Raw genomic sequence first — 12,354 nt, 5'->3', positions numbered from 1 at the left:
GAAATTTCTCACACGCAAATACAATAGCTAAAGTTTCCTTTTCAATTTGAGCATAATTCTTCTGTGTATCTGTTAATGCCTTACATGCATATGCCACTGGTAAATTATTCTGCAGTAAAACTGCTTCTAGTCCTTCTTGAGATGCATCTACAGATAAAACTAATGGCATCTTTATATCATAATACTGTAAAACTGGTTTATTTACTAAGCCATCTTTTAGTCTTCTAAATGCTTTTTCATGTGTTGCATTCCAGTTCCAGATAACTTGTTTTTTCAACAAATCTCTTAAACATGATGTCAATTCTGATACATTAGGTATAAATCTAGAAACATACATAATCATTCCTAGGAAAGTTTCTAATTCTTTTACATTTTTTGGTGGTTTTATATCTAGAATAGCCTTTACTTTGTCTTCATCTGGTTTTAAACCATCTTTAGAAAATATATGTCCCATATTTTTCACTTCATTCAGCCCAAATTTACATTTATTTAAATTAAATTTAACTTTCTTTTCTCTGGCTCTGTCCAACAACTTCTTTAATCTTGAATCATGTTCTTTTTTATCTTTACCCCAAACTAATAAGTCATCTATATATATTTGAACTCCTTCTAAATCACTAAAAATTTCAGAAAAACTTCTGTGGAAAACTCAGTCCATATGGCAACCTCAAAAAACAATATCTACCATACGGAGTGTTAAATGTAGTAAATTCACAACTTGAATCTGACAGTTTAATTTGCCAAAATGCTTTGTTTGCATCTAAAATACTAAAGACCTTTGCATTTGTCATTTGAGATGAAATTTCTTCAAAGGTTGGTATGTGATAATGTTCTCTCAGTATATTTTGGTTAAGGTGCTGAGGATCTAAACACACTCTTAAATTTCCATCCTTTTTCCTTACTACCACTAATGAATTCACGAATTCTATTGGTTGGTTAACTTTCTTTATAATACCATCTTTTTCCATTCTTGCTAATTCCTTTTTTAATGGATTTAATAAGCTAAGTGGAATTTTCCTACAGGGTTCTATTTTACCAACAGCTCCTGGTTTAAATTTAATGATATCTATATCCAGTTAAATTCCCAGTTCCTTTAAACAAATCTTGATATCCTTTTAAAGATTCTGGTAACTTTTCATTGGAATCAGGATTTACTGTACAAATCCTTTGTATTAGGTTTAATTTTTGCAATGTAGGTAAACCTAAAATAGCTGGAACAGTTTTATCACATGCTACGACTTGAAATTCTATTTCATCCTTGTCCCCTTTCGATGTTTCACATAATAATTTACATTTCCCAACTACATCAATTGTAGTACCATTGTAATTATTTAAATTGACTTTTGATTCAGTCAAACATTTATTTCTTAAATTTAATTGTTTAAATTTAGGTAATGGTAGCACATTACACTGAGCTCCAGTATCCAACTTAAAAAATAAATATTTAGATATGTTTACTTTTAGTTTTTCAAACCATTCGGTTTTATTTTTAGAAAATGGATTTGTATTTTCTACTGACCCTAAAATATATTCATTACCATTATTATGCAACTCATGCTCTAAATTATTCTGTACAACATTAATATTTTTATAAGTGCACATTTTAGAAAAGTGATTTTTCTTTTTAGAGTACAAGCAAATCTTATTATAAGCAGGACAGTTGTATAACTTATGAAAAGTTCCACATTTTCTACATGGTTTTGGATTATTGTACTTATTTCCTTGATAGTTTGAAGAAGATTTAGTACTTTATTGCTTTTGTTTTACATGATAGTCTTTCTTACAAGGCTGACTTTTTTCCTCTGAAGGTCGAAATTTATTATGTTTGATAGCTTCTATTTTATTTTCTTCAGTTAAAGTTTTCAGCTGAAGTTCTGCTAATTCAGAAGCTTTACACATTTTAATACATTTCTCCAATGTTAACTGATCTTCCCTTCATAATCTATCTTTGAGATTTTTATTTAGAATTCCCCTTACTATTCTATCTCTTATTAAACTATCTTTTAATTCTGCAAATCCACAGTTGCTACTTAATTTCTTTAAATCGGTTAAAAAATCATCAAACGATTCACCTACATGTTGTGTTCGACAGAAAAATATATGTCTATCAACACTTTCATTTGCTTTCGGTATGCAAAAATTTTCGAAAGCTTCAATTACTTTGTCAACATCCTTCTTATCTTCTTCACTTAAATTAAAAGTATTAAATTTTTCAAGTGCTTCTTCACCAATAATATGCAATAAAATAGCTACTTTAATTTCAGGTGATTTAGTAATACCACCAGACACTAACATATAAATTTGGAATTTTTGTTTCCATTTCTTCCAATTTTCACTTAAATTTCCTTCAAAACTTAGATTACTTGGTGGCTTTAATCCATCCATATTTAATTTAGGACTTTAAATAGTTTATATATACGTATTTTTAGCCACTTCCATAAAAATAAACAACGCACTTACCAGCGACAGAAGTTTCGATTTCACTGTAAACAACTTCCCATCATGTTTTTGTTTAGAATATCTTTACGGAGGCTGCATGGTTCTTCAAAAAAGATTTTCTTTTTTAATCATCGAGGGGCTGCGCCATGTGTTGTAATTTATATATGTTGGGTATGTGCTCAGTGATGATTACAAGATGTACACAAACATCGTTTATTCTACATTGCTCATCTACTATTCTATATTACAGTTATGATTAAAGATAATAATAGATACAGTTGCAGTTACATATATAACAGTCATTGTGCATAGTTTGAATAACTTTGTCATTGTACATAGTTTGGATGGCGTTGTCATTATACATAGACCACTCAGTAGTTCTAACACAAAAGACCATTCAGTTGCTTTTTGCAAACGTTATTTTGTTTACATTCTTTCCCTTGAACGGACTTACATGCCTTATTCACCCTAAACGGGATCTCAGAACAATAACATTCTTCCCCCTTTGAAATCAGCATTCTCATTATTTTGAATAGTCTCTCTCCTCTGCCATTCGATGAATCTTCCAGGAACCATCCTCTCCTCACCCCTGCCTTTTCTGCAATTTTTTCAAAGGCGGACACGACTCCACCTGCCTCGCAATAACGAACTCTGACGTATTTCCTCTTCAGCATGAATAAATTTTTCTTGGCATTCTGCCAGATACAGATCCCATCAGTTTGGGTACAATTACTTGTTGGATAGTTTTTAAGTAAGAAGGGAGAGGAAAATTTTTGAAAATGGCACTTTAACGACACAGAAGCTATACTGCTGGTTTTAAGCTTAATGTAATTTCACGTGCTGAACAAATTGGAAAAAGAGCAGCAGCTGGAGAGTTTGAAGTGGACGAGAGATGTTTTGTTTTTGTTTGTTTTGTTTTATACGGGCGCAGCCCTTCCGCCTGGTTTGTTGAACCTTATGAAGAAAAGCAGGCGCAACCCTTCCAACAACAAACAACACGAGCCGGCAAGCCAGCCGTGTCAAAAAAAAAAAAAAAAAAAAAAAAAAAAATGGACGAGAGATGTATTCGACATTGGAGAACTGAAAAAGAAAAACTTAAAAATATGCCACAACAGAAACGAGCCAAAAAAGAAGTGGTACTGTAAGGTGGCCGAATCTAGAGAATGGCTTTGCAAACTGGATAAAGGAGCAACGAAAAAAGGAATGGCAATTTCGACTGTAAAAATTTGCTTACAAGCAAAATTTATAGCAAAGCAAATGAACTTAAATGATTTCAAAGGAGGGCCTTGCTGGTGTAGCAGATTTATGAAAAGAAAAAATATGTCTATGCGTACTAGAACAGTCGGACAACAATTACCAATGGACTGGCAGGATAAAAAAGGCATCTTTTCTAAAATATGTGACAGATATTATTGACAAAAGAAACTTCTTCGGTCACAAATAATAAATATGGATGAAACGCCGTTAGCTTTCGACTCTCCTGCAAACAGAACTGTTGATGAAACTGGTGCAAAAACTGTATCTGTGCTTACGACAGGGCATGAAAGAACGTCATTTACATGTGTGTTAGCTTGTGGCGCAAACGGTGACAAGCTAAAGCCGATGATCATTTTTTAACGGAAAACTATTCTGAAGAGAGATTTTCCTAATTACATAATTATTTGTGCAAACGAGAATGGCTGGATGTGTGAAACAATCATGCATGAGTGGCTACAAAAAGTTTGACAGTGTCGTAAGGGATCTTTTTTCCAACTAAAAGGGTTATTCATAATGGATTCCATGCGTGCTCATTTACTTGAGTCAGTGAAAACCAGATGTCAAAAATTGTCTACGACCGTAGCAATAATTACTGGTGGTTTGACAAAAATCTACAACCATTAGATTTATCAGGTAATAAATCTTTCAAAGCTGAAGTCCGATGGGAGTGTTGGATGAGTGAAGGATTACATACGTATACCAAAAGCGGTAAAATTTGCAGAGCATCTTATCAAGAAGTTGCAAAGTGGGTAGGAAGTGCACGGAAATGGGTAAAAACATCTTCAATAATAGCAGGATTCAAAGAAGCTGAAATTATATCTTTAGATAAAGAGACTGTAAACCAAGAGGATGAATGTGACAATCTGGAAGACTTCGACTTAGATCAGGATTTACTAAATCTTATTAATTCAGAAAGTGAAGAATCAGATTTTGATGGCTTCATATGATGTATAGTTTGCTTTAATTCCTTTTGTAAGTAAAATTTAAAATTTGCTTTTGTAATCCAAATTTAATAGTTTGTTGTTGCAACATTTTTTATAATTTAGTCTGAGATACAATATAGATTTTTATAATATAGTCTGAGACTAAAGAAGTCCATATAATACAAATATGGACTTCTTTAGTGGGTAAATATAAGTATATTCGTGAATGTAAATATATTTTCAACATTTCTTACCTTTAATCAAAATCGTAAAAACAACCTTGTATTTAGCGTAGGTATACTGAAACACTCAATCGATTTCGAGGGCAGCTAAATGTCCCTCCTCATCAGGAGAAAGAAATACCTAGAAAGAAGAAAATAAAGGAGAAGGAGTCTCAGAAACACGTGGTCCTTATCAGCACTGCACGTGGTTATAACTGGATTTTTAATCAAAGTTGCACTGGCCGCCTACTTTTACTGAGCCAGGCTATCTGATCAAGCATAAATGACAAGAAAAATTAGTGAAGTTAAAATAGGGAGCGAGGGGCAAATGCACCTTCACGCTCAAAATCTGAACTTCAAATAATATTTGATCTGAGAGGTTATGCTGCAGTTCTTTGATAATAATACTTATGCACAACCTCTTGGGCAGACACTGCGCAGCTTGAAGAACTCAGTTCAGTAAAATTAATTCTTAGGAATGAATGGCGAACACTATTGCAATGGATTTCGTTATAGAACAATGATAGAAAACAAACTTCAAATGCAAAAACTCAAAATATTATAATTAATTTAATTGAAAACTGTTTAGAAGGTTGTTGAAAGTAATCATACCTAATATATATAAATCCCGTCTTTGTAGGTGCAGTAATATCCAAGTTATGAATTTTTGAAGGAGAAAAAAAAAAACCACGAGATTTTTTTGCTCCAAAACTTAGCCCTAGCAGGACGACCACATGGTTATGGGTGGAGGCCTTGCTGTCGAGATGTCCGCATGTAGGTGAGCACAACATCCGTGCTTTTTACGGAACAAAAAAATTGCAAGAAATTGGTTATAACTTTCACAATAATAATCACATTGTTATGCAACACGTATCAAGATGCAGAGAAGCACTTCACACACAAGATATAATTTATTGCGCACACGAAAATGTTCAAGAAACAGGGGGAAAATCACATTTGTCACAGAGATCAAAGAAGCACGTCCTTCCACTACGACGGCTATGAGCTCACTTGGTAAGATAATACAGTACAAAATCGAAAATCCGGACCTCAAAACCACGACCAGCATTTTTCTCGTAGGCTTTTATGCATGCGCATTTGATTCGCTGATTTTTGTATCCACCACCCTTAAATTTATCCGCCTTTTTTGTTACTGGACTTTTCATCTTCTCCTGCCCCATCTGAGCATAATAAAACATGCGGAGAGTCCCAATTCTTAATTTCCCTTCGACATTAAATAAAATACCTTGTTATTGAAGAAAATCATTTTAGCATAAATTTGTACGATCAGTAATCCGACTCCGTTGCTGCGTATCTGCTTGCCACACATCTCAAACCGAAACATTCCACATAGATACATCATCGTTTATCTGACGCCAATCTGGCAAATCATTATTTATTATACTTTCCTTTCATCACCGAATGTTTATCAAAACATGACAACTTGTGTAATGACTCATGGTAGCAATGCCTAAATAAATTTTTCATGTTAGTAATTGAATAATAAAGGAGTATGGTAACCTTTTATGTTAACATTACGCTTAGCAATGGCTACAAAAATGTTGAGGAGGAAAAATTTACCAAAAATTTCTATCCATATGATAAAAGCAGATTGTGTTGACGATACTCATAGACCCAAAGATTACATTTAGGGCTATTTGAATTAAGAATAACTGATTTGTTATTCACATAAACCCAGAACCTGCGCCAGGGCTCGTATGGCCACACCAAGTCGCAGAATTTAGGACCTACAAAGACTGCATCAGGCAGTAAGATACCTAGCGCTGGCCCTCAATAAGGCTTAAGTATATGTGAGAATTTATTTATTCAGAACTTCAAGCCTTAAGCATGTACAAGAAATAGACATAAGTATAATAAATAACTAAACTAATACAATTCAGGCTTAATTGTCTCAGTGTGCGATAGAAGCAAGATAAAATTTAATGGAACAACTTTCGTTAGCCGCCAAGCTCATGATGCATAGCCAAATATGTATAGTGAGGGATAGCTAAATTTGACAATGAAAGCCATTAATTTTAAGGGTTTCTGGATATCACAAAACAAAAGCAAAATTTTGCAATTAACGGATTTTGTAAAGAAATGTAGAGAAGCGGTAATAAATGAAGATGATATAAAAGAAGTTTTTCAATGTGATGTCAGTGCTTCTCAATCATCAATCAATTAATGAATGGCAAAATCTGTAGTATGGTTCTAGATCCAGAAAATACTGCTACTGATAGTAAAGAATGTGACACAGAAGTTACTGAAAACGAGAAAATTTCAATTGACAAGTTAGTCGCAATTCTCAAATCAGCTATTACAGGACTTCAACAAAGTAATTAAACAAGAGATTATATCTGTCTACAGAATTAAAGAGAAAGTATTAGCACAAAAAACGAACAACTTACATTGAAAGAAATGTTTAATAAGGTAAACAAATAAATAGTAAGCTTTTTTTTTTTTTTTTTTCCTGTAAATTTTGATACCCTTTAGATCATAAATACTTCATTATTTCATAAATCATGATTTCATATTTTTAATTTTATAATTTCTACATGCCATCTCTTTAGATTTAAACTGATGATCTAATATCCAGAAAAATCCCATATCTGGAATCGCCGAAGGCCCGATATACTTCGTACTGTATAATCAAGAATAAGAAAAGAAAGGACCAAAGTATGTTATTTTGCTGAATGCCCATTAAAAGATAATCTTTTATGATAACTGTAAATATAAAATAATGAAAAGAAAAATTTAGGAAAAAAAAAAAAAACTCATTTTACAAAAAAAAAAAAAAAAAAAGTAAAATGAGGTTAAATTAGTAATTGATTACGTCAAAGCACTTAAACGTTAATTGCCTACGATGAGACATGCCTCTGTGGAAAGCATGAATTTAAAAAGAAATTTTATGATAACAGTAAATATAAGATGAAATATCAAACAAAATATATTTGGAAATAAATATAAAATGTGGTTAAGTTAATTGATTATTGGACATTACAAAAACCTACAGCATTAAATTAAGCAATTTAGAAACATCAACAAGAATGAAAAAAGAATAACATCTATTTCCTATTTTTCAAGTCCCCAGTAAATAAATTCTCACTTATTTGGGCACAAAACTCACCACATATGCTTTTTTAAGTACCCAGTAAATAACTGCTCACATAATTGGGCACAAAATGACCAAATTTCACACATTCCGCAGCACTTCACTTACGCATTGCTGAAATCCTGAATTCATTGCCAAGTCAAACATACATATACAGTCAAAAGTCGTTAATCCGGACTCGTCGGGACTTCGGCGATTCCGGATTATCGATTTTTCCGGATTATAGATCATCAGTTTAAATCTGGTAAGATGGCATGCAAAAATTACAAAATTAAAAATATGAAACCGTAATTTATGAAATAAAGAACAATTATGATCTAAAGGGTATCAAAATTTACAAAAAGAAAAAGCTTAATATTTATTTGTTTACTTTATTAAACATTTCCTTCAATGTAAGTTGCTTCGTTTCATGTGATAATACTTTCTCTTTAATTCTATTAAACAGACGTAATTTCTTGTTTAGTTACAAAGTTCCGCTGTTCAAGTCCTATAATTGCTGTGTTGAGAATACCGACTAATTTGTCAATCGAAATGTTTTCGTTTTCAATAACCTCTGGGTCACTTTCTTCACTATCGGAAGCGAATTATAATGACGAGGAACTTGATTTAAATCATATCAAAGACGGAGTACATCGAGACGAAATACTAAACTTAGTACGGAATTATAATCCAAATAAAATAAAAACATCTGCTCTGAAGATAAGGATAGTGTTGACAGATCAACTTCCAATCCGCGGCGTGAAATTCATAAACAGATTTCGGATTTCAAAACATACTTTCGCTTTGTAGATACAAATTACATATTAGTAAATATATATTGGAAATTCTATTTGACATAATCTTTCTAATCTATCATAATCTAATAATGACGTTTCTGCCCCCACCTCTGCCGCAGAGCAGCGTGAAATTGATAAACAGATTTCGGATTTCAAAACATACTTTCGCTTTGTAGTAAATATATATCGGAAATTCTATTTGACATAACCGAAAGTTCAAGCTTACTTTTATAAAATTGCTCTAACAGTCTGCAAAAAATAATAAGCCGGATCCAATTTGAAGATTAAGGAACAACGCAATCTGCAACATTAACTGAATTAGATAACTTTAGCTTAGCGTATAACTCCGTTAAACATTAAACGCGCATGCGCACAAACATATTCGCAGCCGTAAGGGTCTTACGCGCTCTCGTAAACGCCTGTGCGCATGCGTGAACGCGAAGCATGCGCAGAAAGTTTGTAGCTTTGAGGTCCGGATTATAGATCATTCCGGATTATGGGTGTCCGAATTAACGACTTTTGACTGTATGTGCTTTGGCCAACTGATGAAGATTGCCACACTGAAAATATGCCTATTGCACATATATGAAGCACACAATGCTAGGGCTAGACGTTGTTCTGGTTCCACCTGTATAATTCTAGCACATGCACTAACCAGTCGAAGGGAGGGATTTTTACAAGGGCATAAGATGGTAGGGATTCTGAAAGGTTGTAATGAGAAATACATTTAGTAATGTTCTTGGGGAGGGGTAACATAAGAATATTTGGAAATTCAAACGAGGAGTTTTCTTCCGCAAAGAAACAGTTGGCGACAACAGTGCCTTTTTTTATGCCAAGCTCGCCAATGATAATGGCTTTAGAGATAAAACATGATATAAAGGATATGTAAGTCAATCTTGGTGTTCTAAACAATGATATTTATTGGACAGCATGTTGCTAAGCACATGCAAGTTAAATTTACTTTGTTAAAAACATGATAATCAGTACAATTAAATTCAATTAGCAGAAAAGCGCATTAAGCATATGCATTTGAAAATTAACTGGTTCAACATGGTATTTAATACAATTCAGGTTGGTAGAAAAGCATGATGTTAAGCATATGCAAGTAAAGATTAAAAAAATATAGTAAAAGCTATTATTCAAATATATTTCTAATTATACTATTATAAAAGAGTTTAAAATTTTGTATGCTTATAGCTAGCAATACTTCATTTCTTTTTCCAGATTATTATGGCCTTGAAAAAGGGCCACATTTTTTTCAAAAACCTATGCCATTAAAAGTATATTGCCGAAATTCCTTAAAAGAATTACTTTAGTTAAAATTTCCATGAATAGATATTGCCATTATTTTAAACTTAGCAACAAATTAGGTATTCAAGTACGTGATCAGCTAAATTTTCCTTGTGAAAAAACACTTTTTTTTTCAAACTTTTACTTTTAGAGGCTGCTTGTTTGATTCTTTAGATTGGATATATGCACCAGCAGCCAGATTAATGAAATTAGTGGAATGATTAACAGTCTGATGCACATAATACCACGTCTGCCAATAATGAATATGTCCACCATTCATCATTCATAATAGTTATTCACTCTGCCACATGCTTCTTAAACAGTGCCATTAAAATCTCCACTGATCTGTTGTTTGCTCTGAACATATTTTCGATGAAGGCAGTAATCCTTCTGAGACGCACCACTGCAGGCAAACATCTGTCTCAGACAACATACTAAACTGAAAGAAAATAATTCCATCTATTCATATTTAAAAAATTTAGGAAAAATAGCATGGAAATCAGAAAAAATAATAGCAAATTGGTAAAGAACAAATTACACAGGCAAAGCTGAATAATGAGTCTGATGCAACAACATGCTAAATTATGAACAGCAATGTCAGGAACCAAACACTACGTAAGAGGAATGGTAGCTACAGACGAACATGTAAATCTGTTAGGTACACTGCAGAGAAAAAAAAAGGGACAGTTCTATATGTCCCATTCTATTGGGCCGGTTGACGAAATTAAAATTGTGTTTTTCTTGTCTCAAAAGCACGACTTAGAATATACATTACATTTATATGTAGCATTGTTCTAACATAGGGATTTTGACACAAAATGGGACTTTTCTGAAATAACATACCAATGTTTTCCCATATTTCGATTCTACGACTCAAATTATGCCTAAATGTAAAATTTTGTAAAATTTGGTGCAGAATTTACTGAGAAATTCAGGCATTCTTGGCAGAATTTTTTCGGTTTGCACCAAGAATAATTCACTTGGCGAACTTCTTAATATATGGTAACCTATTTTCCTTTTCCTTCCACTGTGCAGGAGTCGAAAAAAGTCACATCGTTCCTACCTTTTTACATTGTGCATGAGAGGAAAAGAAGTCACATCGTTCCAACTTTCAAATAATTTTAACAAAGTGCCTAAACCACATTTGCTACGAGGAATGTTTATGTAACATACTCACAATTTGACTAAATTTTTGACACAGCATTTTCTTCTGAATAGGCAGTGCAGAGTGGCTACATGATAATATCCCATTTACCAACTGATGCATGTGAAAACACCACCTATCTATATCTGCCCACATAATGTGAAAGAGTACAGGAGAGCAAGGATCACTATTATCACAAATGTGCACATCAATGCAACACAATGTATGACCAATGAGTGATTTGTAAGAGTTTATATGTTGAATTACTCACATGATGCTAACTGGGAGGGGGAATGAAGCCATTCAATCATGCTTAGACTTTTGATGTATGGTAACAGATTACGAAAAACATTTTATAACTATCAGAAAAAAAGTACATTTAGAGATTTTATTAAAAATGAGACACGTTTGATAGTTTTATAAAAATGATTAGGTAACCAAAAAATATCGAAAAAAGGGTAGTGTCACATTCAAAATGTTAGCTATAGTCAACCAAGTCAAATTGGATATTTTTATAGTCATAATTTATGATACATGGTAGAAAACAAAAATAGATTTTATATGCAAGGAAGTATACCAACCTAAAATTATACAAAAGCCAACCTTCCAATGATTTTAATTAAATTATTTATTTGCATCTCTTCTGTACATTTCAGCACAGCAGTCTCAAATTTTATCCAAAAATTTCAAAGCATGTTTGAATGCATTGACAATACACAGATCATTCACTTTCTAAACTCATTCTTAGTTATAAAACTCAGGATAACTTCTGCAGCATAAAATATGAAAAAAAAAAAAAAAAAAAAAAAGAAGTAAATGAAGCACCAGTAGTTAAATGCTTTATATAACAAATTCAAAACTCCTACATGTATACTGATGAATTTGCCCTCCTCTACAAGGGAGAAAATATTTACAAAAATCACATGCATTTTATCCTATTTGCTTAGCAATTATAGTAAAAGTCGAAGTATCCAGCATTCAATTGACAGAATTATTTTTAATGAAAAACTAAGAAAATGAGACTTGCACAACCATCATAAAGCAAACAGGACTACGACTTTTACAAAAAGCTGTCACCTTTCCCATTTACAGAAAATGATCAAAATTTGAGACCTTCTCTAAATAAATGGTGTGCAATGAGGCATTTTTAAAATTACAGGTTTCAACTGTCAAGAAAATTATGCATTAATGT

At 32.7% G+C, this 12,354-nt stretch overlaps 1 protein-coding gene across 2 annotated transcripts in view; it reads right to left on the bottom strand.

Moving 5' to 3' along the window:
- The window catches only part of LOC118203220 (uncharacterized), a 90,448-nt gene that overhangs the window by 70,189 nt on the left and 7,905 nt on the right, over positions 1 to 12,354 (bottom strand). Inside the window, exon 1 of one of the 2 annotated variants that reach the window (XM_085810782.1) lies at positions 4,874 to 4,982. The exons of the other annotated variant lie outside the window; for it this stretch is intronic. The gene's annotated coding sequence lies outside the window, so the exon portion shown is untranslated. Of the gene's footprint in view, positions 1 to 4,873; positions 4,983 to 12,354 lie in introns of those variants that run through there. 2 annotated transcript variants of the gene reach the window in all.

The sequence above is a fragment of the Stegodyphus dumicola genome, chromosome 2 (assembly GCF_044657685.1).
Source record: "Stegodyphus dumicola isolate Sdum_Otavi_A_Nest chromosome 2, ASM4465768v1".
NCBI classification, from domain to species: domain Eukaryota; kingdom Metazoa; phylum Arthropoda; class Arachnida; order Araneae; family Eresidae; genus Stegodyphus; species Stegodyphus dumicola.
The sequence above is the reverse complement of the archived record's forward strand: the minus strand, read 5'-3'. Positions and strand labels throughout refer to the sequence as shown.